Source organism: Odontesthes bonariensis, chromosome 8 (assembly GCF_027942865.1).
Source record: "Odontesthes bonariensis isolate fOdoBon6 chromosome 8, fOdoBon6.hap1, whole genome shotgun sequence".
NCBI lineage: Eukaryota > Metazoa > Chordata > Actinopteri > Atheriniformes > Atherinopsidae > Odontesthes > Odontesthes bonariensis.
Window position 1 is genome coordinate 32,007,459 of NC_134513.1, and position 24,324 is coordinate 32,031,782.

Here is a 24,324-nt window from a genome sequence, read left to right on the forward strand (position 1 = left end):
ATATATGAAGGACAAATTAGTTTGAACTTGTTTTGACTGAAGGAATTCATTTTATAGCAAAAATACCAATTTGGCTTTAACTCGCAAAAGTAAGGCTATTCCTGTTTTTCTTTCTCAAACAAGGTCATTTAAAGAGGTTTATGCATGGAACCTACTGAGAATGGATATATATGAAGGACATAGGAGTTTGAACTCGTTTTGACTGAAGGAATTGGTGTTTATAAGCAAAAATCCGAATTTCGTCTTAATTCCGCAAAAGAAGGCTGTTCCTGTTTTTCTTTCTCATACAAGGTCATTTAAAGAGGTTTATGCATGGAACCTACTTAGAATTGATATATATGAAGGACAAATTAGTTTGAACTTGTTTTGACTGAAGGAATTCATTTTATATCAAAAATACCAATTTGGCTTTATCTCTCAAAAGTAAGGCTATTCCTGTTTTTCTTACTCAAACAAGGTCATTTAAAGAGGTTTATGCATGGAACCTACTGAGAATGGATATATATGAAGGACATAGGAGTTTGAACTTGTTTTGACTGAAGGAATTGGTGTTTATAAGCAAAAATCCGAATTTCGTTCTAATTCCGCAAAAGTAAGGCCATTCCTGTTTGTCTTTCTCAAACAAGGTCATTTAAAGAGGTTTATGCCTGGAACCTACTGAGAATTGATATATATGAAGGACAAATTAGTTTGAACTTGTTTTGACTGAAGGAATTCATTTTATAGCAAAAATACCAATTTGGCTTTAACTCGCAAAAGTAAGGCTATTCCTGTTTTTCTTTCTCAAACAAGGTCATTTAAAGAGGTTTATGCCTGGAACCTACTGAGAATTGATATATGTGAGGGACAAATTAGTTTGAACTTGTTTTGACTGAAGGAATTCATTTTATAGCAAAAATACCAATTTGGCTTTAACTCGCAAAAGTAAGGCTATTCCTGTTTTTCTTTCTCAAACAAGGTCATTTCAAGAGGTTTATGCATGGAACCTACTTAGAATTTATTTATATATGAAGGACAAAGGAGTTTGAACTTGTTTTGACTGAAGGAATTCATTTTATAGCAAAAATACCAATTTGGCTTTAACTCGCAAAAGTAAGGCTATTCCTGTTTTTCTTTCTCAAACAAGGTCATTTCAAGAGGTTTATGCATGGAACCTACTTAGAATTGATTTATATATAAAGGACAAAGGAGTTTGAACTTGTTTTGACTGAAGGAATTTATTTTATAGCAAAAATACCAATTTGGCTTTAACTCGCAAAAGTAAGGCTATTCCTGTTTTTCTTTCTCATACAAGGTCATTTAAAGAGGTTTATGCATGGAACCTACTTAGAATTGATATATATGAAGGACAAATTAGTTTGAACTTGTTTTAACTGAAGGAATTCAATTTATAGCAAAAATACCAATTTGGCTTTAACTCGCAAAAGTAAGGCTATTCCTGTTTTTCTTTCTCAAACAAGGTCATTCAAAGAGGTTTATGCATGGAACCTACTTAGAATTGATATATATGAAGGACAAAGGAGTTTGAACTTGTTTTGACTGAAGGAATTGGTGTTTATAAGCAAAAATCCGAATTTCGTCTTAATTCCGCAAAAGAAGGCTATTCCTGTTTTTCTTTCTCACACAAGGTCATTTAAAGAGGTTTATGCCTGGAACCTACTGAGAATTAATATATATAAAGGACAAATTAGTTTGAACTTGTTTTGACTGAAGGAATTCATTTTATAGCAAAAATACCAATTTGGCTTTAACTCGCAAAAGTAAGGCTATTCCTGTTTTTCTTTCTCAAACAAGGTCATTTCAAGAGGTTTATGCATGGAACCTACTTAGAATTGATTTATATATGAAGGACAAAGGAGTTTGAACTTGTTTTGACTGAAGGAATTCATTTTATAGCAAAAATACCAATTTGGCTTTAACTCGCAAAAGTAAGGCTATTCCTGTTTTTCTTTCTCATACAAGGTCATTTAAAGAGGTTTATGCATGGAACCTACTTAGAATTGATATATATGAAGGACAAATTAGTTTGAACTTGTTTTGACTGAAGGAATTCAATTTATAGCAAAAATACCAATTTGGCTTTAACTCGCAAAAGTAAGGCTATTCCTGTTTTTCTTTCTCAAACAAGGTCATTCAAAGAGGTTTATGCATGGAACCTACTTAGAATTGATATATATGAAGGACAAAGGAGTTTGAACTTGTTTTGACTGAAGGAATTGGTGTTTATAAGCAAAAATCCGAATTTCGTCTTAATTCCGCAAAAGAAGGCTATTCCTGTTTTTCTTTCTCACACAAGGTCATTTAAAGAGGTTTATGCCTGGAACCTACTGAGAATTGATATATATAAAGGACAAATTAGTTTGAACTTGTTTTGACTGAAGGAATTCATTTTATAGCAAAAATACCAATTTGGCTTTAACTCGCAAAAGTAAGGCTATTCCTGTTTTTCTTTCTCAAACAAGGTCATTTCAAGAGGTTTATGCATGGAACCTACTTAGAATTGATTTATATATGAAGGACAAAGGAGTTTGAACTTGTTTTGACTGAAGGAATTCATTTTATAGCAAAAATACCAATTTGGCTTTAACTCGCAAAAGTAAGGCTATTCCAGTTTTTCTTTCTCATACAAGGTCATTTAAAGAGGTTTATGCATGGAACCTACTTAGAATTGATATATATGAAGGACAAATTAGTTTGAACTTGTTTTGACTGAAGGAATTCATTTTATATCAAAAATACCAATTTGGCTTTAACTCTCAAAAGTAAGGCTATTCCTGTTTTTCTTACTCAAACAAGGTCATTTAAAGAGGTTTATGCATGGAACCTACTGAGAATGGATATATATGAAGGACATAGGAGTTTGAACTTGTTTTGACTGAAGGAATTGGTGTTTATAAGCAAAAATCCGAATTTCGTCTTTATTCCGCAAAAGTAAGGCTATTCCTGTTTGTCTTTCTCAAACAAGGTCATTTAAAGAGGTTTATGCCTGGAACCTACTGAGAATTGATATATATGAAGGACAAATTAGTTTGAACTTGTTTTGACTGAAGGAATTCATTTTATAGCAAAAATACCAATTTGGCTTTAACTCGCAAAAGTAAGGCTATTCCTGTTTTTCTTTCTCATACAAGGTCATTTAAAGAGGTTTATGCATGGAACCTACTTACAATTGATATATATGAAGGACAAATTAGTTTGAACTTGTTTTGACTGAAGGAATTCAATTTATAGCAAAAATACCAATTTGGCTTTAACTCGCAAAAGTAAGGCTATTCCTGTTTTTCTTTCTCAAACAAGGTCATTAAAAGAGGTTTATGCATGGAACCTACTTAGAATTGATATATATGAAGGACAAAGGAGTTTGAACTTGTTTTGACTGAAGGAATTGGTGTTTATAAGCAAAAATCCGAATTTCGTCTTAATTCCGCAAAAGAAGGCTATTCCTGTTTTTCTTTCTCACACAAGGTCATTTAAAGAGGTTTATGCCTGGAACCTACTGAGAATTGATATATATAAAGGACAAATTAGTTTGAACTTGTTTTGACTGAAGGAATTCATTTTATAGCAAAAATACCAATTTGGCTTTAACTCGCAAAAGTAAGGCTATTCCTGTTTTTCTTTCTCAAACAAGGTCATTTCAAGAGGTTTATGCATGGAACCTACTTAGAATTGATTTATATATGAAGGACAAAGGAGTTTGAACTTGTTTTGACTGAAGGAATTCATTTTATAGCAAAAATACCAATTTGGCTTTAACTCGCAAAAGTAAGGCTATTCCAGTTTTTCTTTCTCAAACAAGGTCATTTAAAGAGGTTTATGCTTGGAACCTACTGAGAATTGATATATATGAGGGACAAATTAGTTTGAACTTGTTTTGACTGAAGGAATTCATTTTATAGCAAAAATACCAATTTGGATTTAACTCGCAAAAGTAAGGCTATTCCTGTTTTTCTTTCTCAAACAAGGTCATTTAAAGAGGTTTATGCATGGAACCTACTGAGAATGGATATATATGAAGGACATAGGAGTTTGAACTCGTTTTGACTGAAGGAATTGGTGTTTATAAGCAAAAATCCGAATTTCGTCTTAATTCCGCAAAAGAAGGCTATTCCTGTTTTTCTTTCTCATACAAGGTCATTTAAAGAGGTTTATGCATGGAACCTACTTAGAATTGATATATATGAAGGACAAATTAGTTTGAACTTGTTTTGACTGAAGGAATTCATTTTATATCAAAAATACCAATTTGGCTTTATCTCTCAAAAGTAAGGCTATTCCTGTTTTTCTTACTCAAACAAGGTCATTTAAAGAGGTTTATGCATGGAACCTACTGAGAATGGATATATTTGAAGGACATAGGAGTTTGAACTTGTTTTGACTGAAGGAATTGGTGTTTATAAGCAAAAATCCGAATTTCGTTCTAATTCCGCAAAAGTAAGGCTATTCCTGTTTGTCTTTCTCAAACAAGGTCATTTAAAGAGGTTTATGCCTGGAACCTACTGAGAATTGATATATATGAAGGACAAATTAGTTTGAACTTGTTTTGACTGAAGGAATTCATTTTATAGCAAAAATACCAATTTGGCTTTAACTCGCAAAAGTAAGGCTATTCCTGTTTTTCTTTCTCATACAAGGTCATTTAAAGAGGTTTATGCATGGAACCTACTTAGAATTGATATATATGAAGGACAAATTAGTTTGAACTTGTTTTGACTGAAGGAATTCAATTTATAGCAAAAATACCAATTTGGCTTTAACTCGCAAAAGTAAGGCTATTCCTGTTTTTCTTTCTCAAACAAGGTCATTCAAAGAGGTTTATGCATGGAACCTACTTAGAATTGATATATATGAAGGACAAAGGAGTTTGAACTTGTTTTGACTGAAGGAATTGGTGTTTATAAGCAAAAATCCGAATTTCGTCTTAATTCCGCAAAAGAAGGCTATTCCTGTTTTTCTTTCTCACACAAGGTCATTTAAAGAGGTTTATGCTTGGAACCTCCTGAGAATTGATATATATGAGGGACAAATTAGTTTGAACTTGTTTTGACTGAAGGAATTCATTTTATAGCAAAAATACCAATTTGGCTTTAACTCGCAAAAGTAAGGCTATTCCAGTTTTTCTTTCTCAAACAAGGTCATTTAAAGAGGTTTATGCTTGGAACCTACTGAGAATTGATATATATGAGGGACAAATTAGTTTGAACTTGTTTTGACTGAAGGAATTCATTTTATAGCAAAAATACCAATTTGGATTTAACTCGCAAAAGTAAGGCTATTCCTGTTTTTCTTTCTCAAACAAGGTCATTTAAAGAGGTTTATGCATGGAACCTACTGAGAATGGATATATATGAAGGACATAGGAGTTTGAACTCGTTTTGACTGAAGGAATTGGTGTTTATAAGCAAAAATCCGAATTTCGTCTTAATTCCGCAAAAGAAGGCTATTCCTGTTTTTCTTTCTCATACAAGGTCATTTAAAGAGGTTTATGCATGGAACCTACTTAGAATTGATATATATGAAGGACAAATTAGTTTGAACTTGTTTTGACTGAAGGAATTCATTTTATATCAAAAATACCAATTTGGCTTTATCTCTCAAAAGTAAGGCTATTCCTGTTTTTCTTACTCAAACAAGGTCATTTAAAGAGGTTTATGCATGGAACCTACTGAGAATGGATATATATGAAGGACATAGGAGTTTGAACTTGTTTTGACTGAAGGAATTGGTGTTTATAAGCAAACATCCGAATTTCGTTCTAATTCCGCAAAAGTAAGGCTATTCCTGTTTGTCTTTCTCAAACAAGGTCATTTAAAGAGGTTTATGCCTGGAACCTACTGAGAATTGATATATATGAAGGACAAATTAGTTTGAACTTGTTTTGACTGAAGGAATTCATTTTATAGCAAAAATACCAATTTGGCTTTAACTCGCAAAAGTAAGGCTATTCCTGTTTTTCTTTCTCAAACAAGGTCATTTAAAGAGGTTTATGCATGGAACCTACTGAGAATGGATATATATGAAGGACATAGGAGTTTGAACTCGTTTTGACTGAAGGAATTGGTGTTTATAAGCAAAAATCCGAATTTCGTCTTAATTCCGCAAAAGAAGGCTGTTCCTGTTTTTCTTTCTCATACAAGGTCATTTAAAGAGGTTTATGCATGGAACCTACTTAGAATTGATATATATGAAGGACAAATTAGTTTGAACTTGTTTTGACTGAAGGAATTCATTTTATATCAAAAATACCAATTTGGCTTTATCTCTCAAAAGTAAGGCTATTCCTGTTTTTCTTACTCAAACAAGGTCATTTAAAGAGGTTTATGCATGGAACCTACTGAGAATGGATATATATGAAGGACATAGGAGTTTGAACTTGTTTTGACTGAAGGAATTGGTGTTTATAAGCAAAAATCCGAAATTCGTTCTAATTCCGCAAAAGTAAGGCCATTCCTGTTTGTCTTTCTCAAACAAGGTCATTTAAAGAGGTTTATGCCTGGAACCTACTGAGAATTGATATATATGAAGGACAAATTAGTTTGAACTTGTTTTGACTGAAGGAATTCATTTTATAGCAAAAATACCAATTTGGCTTTAACTCGCAAAAGTAAGGCTATTCCTGTTTTTCTTTCTCAAACAAGGTCATTTAAAGAGGTTTATGCCTGGAACCTACTGAGAATTGATATATGTGAGGGACAAATTAGTTTGAACTTGTTTTGACTGAAGGAATTCATTTTATAGCAAAAATACCAATTTGGCTTTAACTCGCAGAAAGTAAGGCTATTCCTGTTTTTCTTTCTCAAACAAGGTCATTTCAAGAGGTTTATGCATGGAACCTACTTAGAATTGATTTATATATGAAGGACAAATTAGTTTGAACTTGTTTTGACTGAAGGAATTCATTTTATAGCAAAAATACCAATTTGGCTTTAACTCGCAAAAGTAAGGCTATTCCTGTTTTTCTTTCTCAAACAAGGTCATTTCAAGAGGTTTATGCATGGAACCTACTTAGAATTTATTTATATATGAAGGACAAAGGAGTTTGAACTTGTTTTGACTGAAGGAATTCATTTTATAGCAAAAATACCAATTTGGCTTTAACTCGCAAAAGTAAGGCTATTCCTGTTTTTCTTTCTCAAACAAGGTCATTTCAAGAGGTTTATGCATGGAACCTACTTAGAATTGATTTATATATAAAGGACAAAGGAGTTTGAACTTGTTTTGACTGAAGGAATTTATTTTATAGCAAAAATACCAATTTGGCTTTAACTCGCAAAAGTAAGGCTATTCCTGTTTTTCTTTCTCATACAAGGTCATTTAAAGAGGTTTATGCATGGAACCTACTTAGAATTGATATATATGAAGGACAAATTAGTTTGAACTTGTTTTGACTGAAGGAATTCAATTTATAGCAAAAATACCAATTTGGCTTTAACTCGCAAAAGTAAGGCTATTCCTGTTTTTCTTTCTCAAAGAAGGTCATTCAAAGAGGTTTATGCATGGAACCTACTTAGAATTGATATATATGAAGGACAAAGGAGTTTGAACTTGTTTTGACTGAAGGAATTGGTGTTTATAAGCAAAAATCCGAATTTCGTCTTAATTCCGCAAAAGAAGGCTATTCCTGTTTTTCTTTCTCACACAAGGTCATTTAAAGAGGTTTATGCCTGGAACCTACTGAGAATTGATATATATAAAGGACAAATTAGTTTGAACTTGTTTTGACTGAAGGATTTCATTTTATAGCAAAAATACCAATTTGGCTTTAACTCGCAAAAGTAAGGCTATTCCTGTTTTTCTTTCTCAAACAAGGTCATTTCAAGAGGTTTATGCATGGAACCTACTTAGAATCGATTTATATATGAAGGACAAAGGAGTTTGAACTTGTTTTGACTGAAGGAATTCATTTTATAGCAAAAATACCAATTTGGCTTTAACTCGCAAAAGTAAGGCTATTCCAGTTTTTCTTTCTCAAACAAGGTCATTTAAAGAGGTTTATGCTTGGAACCTACTGAGAATTGATATATATGAGGGACAAATTAGTTTGAACTTGTTTTGACTGAAGGAATTCATTTTATAGCAAAAATACCAATTTGGATTTAACTCGCAAAAGTAAGGCTATTCCTGTTTTTCTTTCTCAAACAAGGTCATTTAAAGAGGTTTATGCATGGAACCTACTGAGAATGGATATATATGAAGGACATAGGAGTTTGAACTCGTTTTGACTGAAGGAATTGGTGTTTATAAGCAAAAATCCGAATTTCGTCTTAATTCCGCAAAAGAAGGCTATTCCTGTTTTTCTTTCTCATACAAGGTCATTTAAAGAGGTTTATGCATGGAACCTACTTAGAATTGATATATATGAAGGACAAATTAGTTTGAACTTGTTTTGACTGAAGGAATTCATTTTATATCAAAAATACCAATTTGGCTTTATCTCTCAAAAGTAAGGCTATTCCTGTTTTTCTTACTCAAACAAGGTCATTTAAAGAGGTTTATGCATGGAACCTACTGAGAATGGATATATATGAAGGACATAGGAGTTTGAACATGTTTTGACTGAAGGAATTGGTGTTTATAAGCAAAAATCCGAATTTCGTTCTAATTCCGCAAAAGTAAGGCTATTCCTGTTTGTCTTTCTCAAACAAGGTCATATAAAGAGGTTTATGCCTGGAACCTACTGAGAATTGATATATATGAAGGACAAATTAGTTTGAACTTGTTTTGACTGAAGGAATTCATTTTATAGCAAAAATACCAATTTGGCTTTAACTCGCAAAAGTAAGGCTATTCCTGTTTTTCTTTCTCAAACAAGGTCATTTCAAGAGGTTTATGCATGGAACCTACTTAGAATTTATTTATATATGAAGGACAAAGGAGTTTGAACTTGTTTTGACTGAAGGAATTCATTTTATAGCAAAAATACCAATTTGGCTTTAACTCGCAAAAGTAAGGCTATTCCTGTTTTTCTTTCTCAAACAAGGTCATTTAAAGAGGTTTATGCCTGGAACCTACTGAGAATTGATATATATGAAGGACAAATTAGTTTGAACTTGTTTTGACTGAAGGAATTCATTTTATAGCAAAAATACCAATTTGGCTTTAACTCGCAAAAGTAAGGCTATTCCTGTTTTTCTTTCTCAAACAAGGTCATTTAAAGAGGTTTATGCATGGAACCTACTGAGAATGGATATATATGAAGGACATAGGAGTTTGAACTCGTTTTGACTGAAGGAATTGGTGTTTATAAGCAAAAATCCGAATTTCGTCTTAATTCCGCAAAAGAAGGCTGTTCCTGTTTTTCTTTCTCATACAAGGTCATTTAAAGAGGTTTATGCATGGAACCTACTTAGAATTGATATATATGAAGGACAAATTAGTTTGAACTTGTTTTGACTGAAGGAATTCATTTTATATCAAAAATACCAATTTGGCTTTATCTCTCAAAAGTAAGGCTATTCCTGTTTTTCTTACTCAAACAAGGTCATTTAAAGAGGTTTATGCATGGAACCTACTGAGAATGGATATATATGAAGGACATAGGAGTTTGAACTTGTTTTGACTGAAGGAATTGGTGTTTATAAGCAAAAATCCGAATTTCGTTCTAATTCCGCAAAAGTAAGGCCATTCCTGTTTGTCTTTCTCAAACAAGGTCATTTAAAGAGGTTTATGCCTGGAACCTACTGAGAATTGATATATATGAAGGACAAATTAGTTTGAACTTGTTTTGACTGAAGGAATTCATTTTATAGCAAAAATACCAATTTGGCTTTAACTCGCAAAAGTAAGGCTATTCCTGTTTTTCTTTCTCAAACAAGGTCATTTAAAGAGGTTTATGCCTGGAACCTACTGAGAATTGATATATGTGAGGGACAAATTAGTTTGAACTTGTTTTGACTGAAGGAATTCATTTTATAGCAAAAATACCAATTTGGCTTTAACTCGCAAAAGTAAGGCTATTCCTGTTTTTCTTTCTCAAACAAGGTCATTTCAAGAGGTTTATGCATGGAACCTACTTAGAATTGATTTATATATGAAGGACAAATTAGTTTGAACTTGTTTTGACTGAAGGAATTCATTTTATAGCAAAAATACCAATTTGGCTTTAACTCGCAAAAGTAAGGCTATTCCTGTTTTTCTTTCTCAAACAAGGTCATTTCAAGAGGTTTATGCATGGAACCTACTTAGAATTTATTTATATATGAAGGACAAAGGAGTTTGAACTTGTTTTGACTGAAGGAATTCATTTTATAGCAAAAATACCAATTTGGCTTTAACTCGCAAAAGTAAGGCTATTCCTGTTTTTCTTTCTCAAACAAGGTCATTTCAAGAGGTTTATGCATGGAACCTACTTAGAATTGATTTATATATAAAGGACAAAGGAGTTTGAACTTGTTTTGACTGAAGGAATTTATTTTATAGCAAAAATACCAATTTGGCTTTAACTCGCAAAAGTAAGGCTATTCCTGTTTTTCTTTCTCATACAAGGTCATTTAAAGAGGTTTATGCATGGAACCTACTTAGAATTGATATATATGAAGGACAAATTAGTTTGAACTTGTTTTGACTGAAGGAATTCAATTTATAGCAAAAATACCAATTTGGCTTTAACTCGCAAAAGTAAGGCTATTCCTGTTTTTCTTTCTCAAACAAGGTCATTCAAAGATGTTTATGCATGGAACCTACTTAGAATTGATATATATGAAGGACAAAGGAGTTTGAACTTGTTTTGACTGAAGGAATTGGTGTTTATAAGCAAAAATCCGAATTTCGTCTTAATTCCGCAAAAGAAGGCTATTCCTGTTTTTCTTTCTCACACAAGGTCATTTAAAGAGGTTTATGCCTGGAACCTACTGAGAATTGATATATATAAAGGACAAATTAGTTTGAACTTGTTTTGACTGAAGGAATTCATTTTATAGCAAAAATACCAATTTGGCTTTAACTCGCAAAAGTAAGGCTATTCCTGTTTTTCTTTCTCAAACAAGGTCATTTCAAGAGGTTTATGCATGGAACCTACTTAGAATCGATTTATATATGAAGGACAAAGGAGTTTGAACTTGTTTTGACTGAAGGAATTCATTTTATAGCAAAAATACCAATTTGGCTTTAACTCGCAAAAGTAAGGCTATTCCTGTTTTTCTTTCTCAAACAAGGTCATTTCAAGAGGTTTATGCATGGAACCTACTTAGAATTGATTTATATATGAAGGACAAAGGAGTTTGAACTTGTTTTGACTGAAGGAATTCATTTTATAGCAAAAATACCAATTTGGCTTTATCTCTCAAAAGTAAGGCTATTCCTGTTTTTCTTACTCAAACAAGGTCATTTAAAGAGGTTTATGCATGGAACCTACTGAGAATTGATATATATGAAGGACAAATTAGTTTGAACTTGTTTTGACTGAAGGAATTCATTTTATAGCAAAAATACCAATTTGGCTTTAACTCGCAAAAGTAAGGCTATTCCTGTTTTTCTTTCTCAAACAAGGTCATTTCAAGAGGTTTATGCATGGAACCTACTTAGAATTTATTTATATATGAAGGACAAAGGAGTTTGAACTTGTTTTGACTGAAGGAATTCATTTTATAGCAAAAATACCAATTTGGCTTTAACTCGCAAAAGTAAGGCTATTCCTGTTTTTCTTTCTCAAACAAGGTCATTTCAAGAGGTTTATGCATGGAACCTACTTAGAATTTATTTATATATGAAGGACAAAGGAGTTTGAACTTGTTTTGACTGAAGGAATTCATTTTATAGCAAAAATACCAATTTGGCTTTAACTCGCAAAAGTAAGGCTATTCCTGTTTTTCTTTCTCATACAAGGTCATTTAAAGAGGTTTATGCATGGAACCTACTTAGAATTGATATATATGAAGGACAAATTAGTTTGAACTTGTTTTGACTGAAGGAATTCAATTTATAGCAAAAATACCAATTTGGCTTTAACTCGCAAAAGTAAGGCTATTCCTGTTTTTCTTTCTCAAACAAGGTCATTCAAAGAGGTTTATGCATGGAACCTACTTAGAATTGATATATATGAAGGACAAAGGAGTTTGAACTTGTTTTGACTGAAGGAATTGGTGTTTATAAGCAAAAATCCGAATTTCGTCTTAATTCCGCAAAAGAAGGCTATTCCTGTTTTTCTTTCTCACACAAGGTCATTTAAAGAGGTTTATGCCTGGAACCTACTGAGAATTGATATATATAAAGGACAAATTAGTTTGAACTTGTTTTGACTGAAGGAATTCATTTTATAGCAAAAATACCAATTTGGCTTTAACTCGCAAAAGTAAGGCTATTCCTGTTTTTCTTTCTCAAACAAGGTCATTTCAAGAGGTTTATGCATGGAACCTACTTAGAATTGATTTATATATGAAGGACAAAGGAGTTTGAACTTGTTTTGACTGAAGGAATTCATTTTATAGCAAAAATACCAATTTGGCTTTAACTCGCAAAAGTAAGGCTATTCCAGTTTTTCTTTCTCAAACAAGGTCATTTAAAGAGGTTTATGCTTGGAACCTACTGAGAATTGATATATATGAGGGACAAATTAGTTTGAACTTGTTTTGACTGAAGGAATTCATTTTATAGCAAAAATACCAATTTGGATTTAACTCGCAAAAGTAAGGCTATTCCTGTTTTTCTTTCTCAAACAAGGTCATTTAAAGAGGTTTATGCATGGAACCTACTTAGAATTGATATATATGAAGGACAAATTAGTTTGAACTTGTTTTGACTGAAGGAATTCAATTTATAGCAAAAATACCAATTTGGCTTTAACTCGCAAAAGTAAGGCTATTCCTGTTTTTCTTTCTCAAACAAGGTCATTCAAAGAAGTTTATGCATGGAACCTACTTAGAATTGATATATATGAAGGACAAAGGAGTTTGAACTTGTTTTGACTGAAGGAATTGGTGTTTATAAGCAAAAATCCGAATTTCGTCTTAATTCCGCAAAAGAAGGCTATTCCTGTTTTTCTTTCTCACACAAGGTCATTTAAAGAGGTTTATGCCTGGAACCTACTGAGAATTGATATATATAAAGGACAAATTAGTTTGAACTTGTTTTGACTGAAGGAATTCATTTTATAGCAAAAATACCAATTTGGCTTTAACTCGCAAAAGTAAGGCTATTCCTGTTTTTCTTTCTCAAACAAGGTCATTTAAAGAGGTTTATGCTTGGAACCTACTGAGAATTGATATATATGAGGGACAAATTAGTTTGAACTTGTTTTGACTGAAGGAATTCATTTTATAGCAAAAATACCAATTTGGCTTTATCTCTAAAAAGTAAGGCTATTCCTGTTTTTCTTACTCAAACAAGGTCATTTAAAGAGGTTTATGCATGGAACCTACTGAGAATGGATATATATGAAGGACATAGGAGTTTGAACTCGTTTTGACTGAAGGAATTGGTGTTTATAAGCAAAAATCCGAATTTCGTTCTAATTCCGCAAAAGTAAGGCTATTCCTGTTTGTCTTTCTCAAACAAGGTCATTTAAAGAGGTTTATGCCTGGAACCTACTGAGAATTGATATATATGAAGGACAAATTAGTTTGAACTTGTTTTGACTGAAGGAATTCATTTTATAGCAAAAATACCAATTTGGCTTTAACTCGCAAAAGTAAGGCTTTTCCTGTTTTTCTTTCTCAAACAAGGTCATTTCAAGAGGTTTATGCATGGAACCTACTTAGAATTGATTTATATATGAAGGACAAAGGAGTTTGAACTTGTTTTGACTGAAGGAATTCATTTTATAGCAAAATTACCAATTTGGCTTTAACTCGCAAAAGTAAGGCTATTCCTGTTTTTCTTTCTCATACAAAGTCATTTAAAGAGGTTTATGCATGGAACCTACTTAGAATTGATATATATGAAGGACAAATTAGTTTGAACTTGTTTTGACTGAAGGAATTCATTTTATAGCAAAAATACCAATTTGGATTTAACTCGCAAAAGTAAGGCTATTCCTGTTTTTCTTTCTCAAACAAGGTCATTTAAAGAGGTTTATGCATGGAACCTACTGAGAATGGATATATATGAAGGACATAGGAGTTTGAATTCGTTTTGACTGAAGGAATTGGTGTTTATAAGCAAAAATCCGAATTTCGTCTTAATTCCGCAAAAGAAGGCTATTCCTGTTTTTCTTTCTCATACAAGGTCATTTAAAGAGGTTTATGCATGGAACCTTCTTAGAATTGATATATATGAAGGACAAATTAGTTTGAACTTGTTTTGACTGAAGGAATTCATTTTATATCAAAAATACCAATTTGGCTTTATCTCTCAAAAGTAAGGCTATTCCTGTTTTTCTTACTCAAACAAGGTCATTTAAAGAGGTTTATGCATGGAACCTACTGAGAATGGATATATATGAAGGACATAGGAGTTTGAACTTGTTTTGACTGAAGGAATTGGTGTTTATAAGCAAAAATCCGAATTTCGTTCTAATTCCGCAAAAGTAAGGCTATTCCTGTTTGTCTTTCTCAAACAAGGTCATTTAAAGAGGTTTATGCCTGGAACCTACTGAGAATTGATATATATGAAGGACAAATTAGTTTGAACTTGTTTTGACTGAAGGAATTCATTTTATAGCAAAAATACCAATTTGGCTTTAACTCGCAAAAGTAAGGCTATTCCTGTTTTTCTTTCTCAAACAAGGTCATTTCAAGAGGTTTATGCATGGAACCTACTTAGAATTTATTTATATATGAAGGACAAAGGAGTTTGAACTTGTTTTGACTGAAGGAATTCATTTTATAGCAAAAATACCAATTTGGCTTTAACTCGCAAAAGTAAGGCTATTCCTGTTTTTCTTTCTCAAACAAGGTCATTTCAAGAGGTTTATGCATGGAACCTACTTAGAATTGATTTATATATGAAGGACAAAGGAGTTTGAACTTGTTTTGACTGAAGGAATTCATTTTATAGCAAAAATACCAATTTGGCTTTAACTCGCAAAAGTAAGGCTATTCCTGTTTTTCTTTCTCATACAAGGTCATTTAAAGAGGTTTATGCATGGAACCTACTTAGAATTGATATATATGAAGGACAAATTAGTTTGAACTTGTTTTGACTGAAGGAATTCAATTTATAGCAAAAATACCAATTTGGCTTTAACTCGCAAAAGTAAGGCTATTCCTGTTTTTCTTTCTCAAACAAGGTCATTCAAAGAGGTTTATGCATGGAACCTACTTAGAATTGATATATATGAAGGACAAAGGAGTTTGAACTTGTTTTGACTGAAGGAATTGGTGTTTATAAGCAAAAATCCGAATTTCGTCTTAATTCCGCAAAAGAAGGCTATTCCTGTTTTTCTTTCTCACACAAGGTCATTTAAAGAGGTTTATGCCTGGAACCTACTGAGAATTGATATATATAAAGGACAAATTAGTTTGAACTTGTTTTGACTGAAGGAATTCATTTTATAGCAAAAATACCAATTTGGCTTTAACTCGCAAAAGTAAGGCTATTCCTGTTTTTCTTTCTCAAACAAGGTCATTTCAAGAGGTTTATGCATGGAACCTACTTAGAATTGATTTATATATGAAGGACAAAGGAGTTTGAACTTGTTTTGACTGAAGGAATTCATTTTATAGCAAAAATACCAATTTGGCTTTAACTCGCAAAAGTAAGGCTATTCCAGTTTTTCTTTCTCAAACAAGGTCATTTAAAGAGGTTTATGCTTGGAACCTACTGAGAATTGATATATATGAGGGACAAATTAGTTTGAACTTGTTTTGACTGAAGGAATTCATTTTATAGCAAAAATACCAATTTGGATTTAACTCGCAAAAGTAAGGCTATTCCTGTTTTTCTTTCTCAAACAAGGTCATTTAAAGAGGTTTATGCATGGAACCTACTTAGAATTGATATATATGAAGGACAAATTAGTTTGAACTTGTTTTGACTGAAGGAATTCAATTTATAGCAAAAATACCAATTTGGCTTTAACTCGCAAAAGTAAGGCTATTCCTGTTTTTCTTTCTCAAACAAGGTCATTCAAAGAAGTTTATGCATGGAACCTACTTAGAATTGATATATATGAAGGACAAAGGAGTTTGAACTTGTTTTGACTGAAGGAATTGGTGTTTATAAGCAAAAATCCGAATTTCGTCTTAATTCCGCAAAAGAAGGCTATTCCTGTTTTTCTTTCTCACACAAGGTCATTTAAAGAGGTTTATGCCTGGAACCTACTGAGAATTGATATATATAAAGGACAAATTAGTTTGAACTTGTTTTGACTGAAGGAATTCATTTTATATCAAAAATACCAATTTGGCTTTAACTCGCAAAAGTAAGGCTATTCCTGTTTTTCTTTCTCAAACAAGGTCATTTAAAGAGGTTTATGCATGGAACCTACTGAGAATGGATATATATGAAGGACATAGGAGTTTGAACTCGTTTTGACTGAAGGAATAGTGTTTATAAGCAAAAATCCGAATTTCGTCTTAATTCCAAAAAAGAAGGCTATTCCTGTTTTTCTTTCTCACACAAGGTCATTTAAAGAGGTTTATGCCTGGAACCTACTGAGAATTGATATATATAAAGGACAAATTAGTTTGAACTTGTTTTGACTGAAGGAATTCATTTTATAGCAAAAATACCAATTTGGCTTTAACTCGCAAAAGTAAGGCTATTCCTGTTTAACTTTCTCAAACAAGGTCATTTAAAGAGGTTTATGCATGGAACCTACTGAGAATGGATATATATGAAGGACATAGGAGTTTGAACTTGTTTTGACTGAAGGAATTGGTGTTTATAAGCAAAAATCCGAATTTCGTTCTAATTCCGCAAAAGTAAGGCTATTCCTGTTTGTCTTTCTCAAACAAGGTCATTTAAAGAGGTTTATGCCTGGAACCTACTGAGAATTGATATATATGAAGGACAAATTAGTTTGAACTTGTTTTGACTGAAGGAATTCATTTTATAGCAAAAATACCAATTTGGCTTTAACTCGCAAAAGTAAGGCTATTCCTGTTTTTCTTTCTCAAACAAGGTCATTTAAAGAGGTTTATGCATGGAACCTACTGAGAATGGATATATATGAAGGACATAGGAGTTTGAACTCGTTTTGACTGAAGGAATAGTGTTTATAAGCAAAAATCCGAATTTCGTCTTAATTCCAAAAAAGAAGGCTATTCCTGTTTTTCTTTCTCACACAAGGTCATTTAAAGAGGTTTATGCCTGGAACCTACTGAGAATTGATATATATAAAGGACAAATTAGTTTGAACTTGTTTTGACTGAAGGAATTCATTTTATAGCAAAAATACCAATTTGGCTTTAACTCGCAAAAGTAAGGCTATTCCTGTTTAACTTTCTCAAACAAGGTCATTTAAAGAGGTTTATGCATGGAACCTACTGAGAATGGATATATATGAAGGACATAGGAGTTTGAACTTGTTTTGACTGAAGGAATTGGTGTTTATAAGCAAAAATCCGAATTTCGTTCTAATTCCGCAAAAGTAAGGCTATTCCTGTTTGTCTTTCTCAAACAAGGTCATTTAAAGAGGTTTATGCCTGGAACCTACTGAGAATTGATATATATGAAGGACAAATTAGTTTGAACTTGTTTTGACTGAAGGAATTCATTTTATAGCAAAAATACCAATTTGGCTTTAACTCGCAAAAGTAAGGCTATTCCTGTTTTTCTTTCTCAAACAAGGTCATTTCAAGAGGTTTATGCATGGAACCTACTTAGAATTTATTTATATATGAAGGACAAAGGAGTTTGAACTTGTTTTGACTGAAGGAATTCATTTTATAGCAAAAATACCAATTTGGCTTTAACTCGCAAAAGTAAGGCTATTCCTGTTTTTCTTTCTCAAACAAGGTCATTTCAAGAGGTTTATGCATGGAACTTACTTAGAATTGATTTATATATGAAGGACAAAGGAGTTTGAACTTGTTTTGACTGAAGGAATTCATTTTATAGCAAAAATACCAATTTGGCTTTAACTCGCAAAAGTAAGGCTATTCCTGTTTTTCTTTCTCACACAAGGTCATTTAAAGAGGTTTATGCATGGAACCTACTTAGAATTGATATATATGAAGGACAAATTAGTTTGAACTTGTTTTGACTGAAGGAATTCATTTTATAGCAAAAATACCAATTTGGATTTAACTCGCAAAAGTAAGGCTATTCCTGTTTTTCTTTCTCAAACAAGGTCATTTAAAGAGGTTTATGCATGGAACCTACTGAGAATGGATATATATGAAGGACATAGGAGTTTGAACTCGTTTTGACTGAAGGAATTGGTGTTTATAAGCAAAAATCCGAATTTCGTCTTAATTCCGCAAAAGAAGGCTATTCCTGTTTTTCTTTCTCATACAAGGTCATTTAAAGAGGTTTATGCATGGAACCTACTGAGAATGGATATATATGAAGGACAAATTAGTTTGAACTTGTTTTGACTGAAGGAATTCATTTTATATCAAAAATACCAATTTGGCTTTATCTCTCAAAAGTAAGGCTATTCCTGTTTTTCTTACTCAAACAAGGTCATTTAAAGAGGTTTATGCATGGAACCTACTGAGAATGGATATATATGAAGGACATAGGAGTTTGAACTTGTTTTGACTGAAGGAATTGGTGTTTATAAGCAAAAATCCGAATTTCGTTCTAATTCCGCAAAAGTAAGGCTATTCCTGTTTTTCTTTCTCAAACAAGGTCATTTAAAGAGGTTTATGCCTGGAACCTACTGAGAATTGATATATATGAAGGACAAATTAGTTTGAACTTGTTTTGACTGAAGGAATTCATTTTATAGCAAAAATACCAATTTGGCTTTAACTCGCAAAAGTAAGGCTATTCCTGTTTTTCTTTCTCAAACAAGGTCATTTCAAGAGGTTTATGCATGGAACCTACTTAGAATTTATTTATATATGAAGGACAAAGGAGTTTGAACTTGTTTTGACTGAAGGAATTCATTTTATAGCAAAAATACCAATTTGGCTTTAACTCGCAAAAGTAAGGCTATTCCTGTTTTTCTTTCTCAAACAAGGTCATTTCAAGAGGTTTATGCATGGAACCTACTTAGAATTGATTTATATATGAAGGACAAAGGAGTTTGAACTTGTTTTGACTGAAGGAATTCATTTTATAGCAAAAATACCAATTTGGCTTTAACTCGCAAAAGTAAGGCTATTCCTGTTTTTCTTTCTCAAACAAGGTCATTTAAAGAGGTTTATGCATGGAACCTACTGAGAATGGATATATATGAAGGACATAGGAGTTTGAACTCGTTTTGACTGAAGGAATTGGTGTTTATAAGCAAAAATCCGAATTTCGTCTTAATGCCGCAAAAGAAGGCTATTCCTGTTTTTCTTTCTCATACAAGGTCATTTAAAGAGGTTTATGCATGGAACCTACTGAGAATTTATATATATGAAGGACAAATTAGTTTGAACTTGTTTTGACTGAAGGAATTCATTTTATAGCAAAAATACCAATTTGGCTTTAACTCGCAAAAGTAAGGCTATTCCTGTTTTTCTTTCTCAAACAAGGTCATTTCAAGAGGTTTATGCATGGAACCTACTTAGAATTGATTTATATATGAAGGACAAAGGAGTTTGAACTTGTTTTGACTGAAGGAATTCATTTTATAGCAAAAATACCAATTTGGCTTTAACTCGCAAAAGTAAGGCTATTCCTGTTTTTCTTTCTCAAACAAGGTCATTCAAAGAGGTTTATGCATGGAACCTACTTAGAATTGATATATATGAAGGACAAAGGAGTTTGAACTTGTTTTGACTGAAGGAATTGGTGTTTATAAGCAAAAATCCGAATTTTGTCTTAATTCCGCAAAAGAAGGCTATTCCTGTTTTTCTTTCTCACACAAGGTCATTTAAAGAGGTTTATGCCTGGAACCTACTGAGAATTGATATATATTAAGGACAAATTAGTTTGAAGTTGTTTTGACCGAAGGAATTCATTTTATAGCAAAAATACCAATTTGGCTTTAACTCGCAAAAGTAAGGCTATTCCCGTTTTTCTTTCTCAAACAAGGTCATTTCAAGAGGTTTATGCATGGAATCTACTTAGAATTGATTTATATATGAAGGACAGAGGAGTTTGAACTTGTTTTGACTGAAGGAATTCATTTTATAGCAAAAATACCAATTTGGCTTTAACTCGCAAAAGTAAGGCTATTCCTGTTTTTCTTTCTCAAACAAGGTCATTTCAAGAGGTTTATGCATGGAACCTACTTAGAATTGATTTATATATGAAGGACAAAGGAGTTTGAACTTGTTTTGACTGAAGGAATTCATTTTATAGCAAAAATACCAATTTGGCTTTAACTCGCAAAAGTAAGGCTATTCCTGTTTTTCTTTCTCACACAAGGTCATTTAAAGAGATTTATGCCTGGAACCTACTGAGAATTGATATATATTAAGGACAAATTAGTTTGAAGTTGTTTTGACCGAAGGAATTCATTTTATAGCAAAAATACCAATTTGGCTTTAACTCGCAAAAGTAAGGCTATTCCCTTTTTTCTTTCTCAAACAAGGTCATTTCAAGAGGTTTATGCATGGAATCTACTTAGAATTGATTTATATATGAAGGACAGAGGAGTTTGAACTTGTTTTGACTGAAGGAATTCATTTTATAGCAAAAATACCAATTTGGCTTTAACTCGCAAAAGTAAGGCTATTCCTGTTTTTCTTTCTCAAACAAGGTCATTTAAAGAGGTTTATGCCTGGAACCTACTGAGAATTGGTATATATGAAGGACAAATTAGTTTGAACTTGTTTTGACTGAAGGAATTCATTTTATATCAAAAATACCAATTTGGCTTTAACTCGCAAAAGTAAGGCTATTCCTGTTTTTCTTTCTCAAACAAGGTCATTTAAAGAGGTTTATGCATGGAACCTACTGAGAATGGATATATATGAAGGACATAGGAGTTTGAACTCGTTTTGACTGAAGGAATAGTGTTTATAAGCAAAAATCCGAATTTCGTCTTAATTCCAAAAAAGAAGGCTATTCCTGTTTTTCTTTCTCACACAAGGTCATTTAAAGAGGTTTATGCCTGGAACCTACTGAGAATTGATATATATGAAGGACAAATTAGTTTGAACTTGTTTTGACTGAAGGAATTCATTTTATAGCAAAAATACCAATTTGGCTTTAACTCGCAAAAGTAAGGCTATTCCTTTTTTTCTTTCTCAAACAAGGTCATTTCAAGAGGTTTATGCATGGAACCTACTTAGAATTTATTTATATATGAAGGACAAAGGAGTTTGAACTTGTTTTGACTGAAGGAATTCATTTTATAGCAAAAATACCAATTTGGCTTTAACTCGCAAAAGTAAGGCTATTCCTGTTTTTCTTTCTCAAACAAGGTCATTTCAAGAGGTTTATGCATGGAACCTACTTAGAATTGATTTATATATGAAGGACAAAGGAGTTTGAACTTGTTTTGACTGAAGGAATTCATTTTATAGCAAAAATACCAATTTGGCTTTAACTCGCAAAAGTAAGGCTATTCCTGTTTTTCTTTCTCAAACAAGGTCATTTCAAGAGGTTTATGCATGGAACCTACTTAGAATTGATTTATATATGAAGGACAAAGGAGTTTGAACTTGTTTTGACTGAAGGAATTCATTTTATAGCAAAAATACCAATTTGGCTTTAACTCGCAAAAGTAAGGCTATTCCTGTTTTTCTTTCTCATACAAGGTCATTTAAAGAGGTTTATGCATGGAACCTACTTAGAATTGATATATATGAAGGACAAATTAGTTTGAACTTGTTTTGACTGAAGGAATTCAATTTATAGCAAAAATACCAATTTGGCTTTAACTCGCAAAAGTAAGGCTATTCCTGTTTTTCTTTCTCAAACAAGGTCATTCAAAGAGGTTTATGCATGGAACCTACTTAGAATTGATATATATGAAGGACAAAGGAGTTTGAACTTGTTTTGACTGAAGGAATTGGTGTTTATAAGCAAAAATCCGAATTTCGTCTTAATTCCGCAAAAGAAGGCTATTCCTGTTTTTCTTTCTCACACAAGGTCATTTAAAGAGGTTTATGCCTGGAACCTACTGAGAATTTATATATATAAAGGACAAATTAGTTTGAACTTGTTTTGACTGAAGGAATTCATTTTATAGCAAAAATACCAATTTGGCTTTAACTCGCAAAAGTAAGGCTATTCCTGTTTTTCTTTCTCAAACAAGGTCATTTCAAGAGGTTTATGCATGGAACCTACTTAGAATTGATTTATATATGAAGGACAAAGGATTTTGAACTTGTTTTGACTGAAGGAATTCATTTTATAGCAAAAATACCAATTTGGCTTTAACTCGCAAAAGTAAGGCTATTCCAGTTTTTCTTTCTCAAACAAGGTCATTTAAAGAGGTTTATGCTTGGAACCTACTGAGAATTGATATATATGAGGGACAAATTAGTTTGAACTTGTTTTGACTGAAGGAATTCATTTTATAGCAAAAATACCAATTTGGATTTAACTCGCAAAAGTAAGGCTATTCCTGTTTTTCTTTCTCAAACAAGGTCATTTAAAGAGGTTTATGCATGGAACCTACTTAGAATTGATATATATGAAGGACAAATTAGTTTGAACTTGTTTTGACTGAAGGAATTCAATTTATAGCAAAAATACCAATTTGGCTTTAACTCGCAAAAGTAAGGCTATTCCTGTTTTTCTTTTTCAAACAAGGTCATTCAAAGAAGTTTATGCATGGAACCTACTTAGAATTGATATATATGAAGGACAAAGGAGTTTGAACTTGTTTTGACTGAAGGAATTGGTGTTTATAAGCAAAAATCCGAATTTCGTCTTAATTCCGCAAAAGTAAGGCTATTCCTGTTTTTCTTTCTCACACAAGGTCATTTAAAGAGGTTTATGCCTGGAACCTACTGAGAATTGATATATATAAAGGACAAATTAGTTTGAACTTGTTTTGACTGAAGGAATTCATTTTATAGCAAAAAAACCAATTTGGCTTTAACTCGCAAAAGTAAGGCTATTCCTGTTTTTCTTTCTCAAACAAGGTCATTTCAAGAGGTTTATGCATGGAACCTACTTAGAATTGATTTATATATTAAGGACAAAGGAGTTTGAACTTGTTTTGACTGAAGGAATTCATTTTATAGCAAAAATACCAATTTGGCTTTAACTCGCAAAAGTAAGGCTATTCCTGTTTTTCTTTCTCAAACAAGGTCATTTAAAGAGGTTTATGCATGGAACCTACTGAGAATGGATATATATGAAGGACATAGGAGTTTGAACTCGTTTTGACTGAAGGAATTGGTGTTTATAAGCAAAAATCCGAATTTCGTCTTAATTCCGCAAAAGAAGGCTATTCCTGTTTTTCTTTCTCAAACAAGGTCATTTAAAGAGGTTTATGCCTGGAACCTACTGAGAATTGATATATATGAAGGACAAATTAGTTTGAACTTGTTTTGACTGAAGGAATTCATTTTATAGCAAAAATACCAATTTGGCTTTAACTCGCAAAAGTAAGGCTATTCCTGTTTTTCTTTCTCAAACAAGGTCATTTAAAGAGGTTTATGCCTGGAACCTACTGAGAATTGATATATGTGAGGGACAAATTAGTTTGAACTTGTTTTGACTGAAGGAATTCATTTTATAGCAAAAATACCAATTTGGCTTTAACTCGCAAAAGTAAGGCTATTCCTGTTTTTCTTTCTCAAACAAGGTCATTTAAAGAGGTTTATGCATGGAACCTACTGAGAATGGATATATATGAAGGACATAGGAGTTTGAACTCGTTTTGACTGAAGGAATTGGTGTTTATAAGCAAAAATCCGAATTTCGTCTTAATGCCGCAAAAGAAGGCTATTCCTGTTTTTCTTTCTCATACAAGGTCATTTAAAGAGGTTTATGCATGGAACCTACTGAGAATTTTTATATATGAAGGACAAATTAGTTTGAACTTGTTTTGACTGAAGGAATTCATTTTATAGCAAAAATACCAATTTGGCTTTAACTCGCAAAAGTAAGGCTATTCCTGTTTTTCTTTCTCAAACAAGGTCATTTCAAGAGGTTTATGCATGGAACCTACTTAGAATTGATTTATATATGAAGGACAAAGGAGTTTGAACTTGTTTTGACTGAAGGAATTCATTTTATAGCAAAAATACCAATTTGGCTTTAACTCGCAAAAGTAAGGCTATTCCTGTTTGTCTTTCTCATACAAGGTCATTTAAAGAGGTTTATGCATGGAACCTACTTAGAATTGATATATATGAAGGACAAATTAGTTTGAACTTGTTTTGACTGAAGGAATTGGTGTTTATAAGCAAAAATCCGAATTTTGTCTTAATTCCGCAAAAG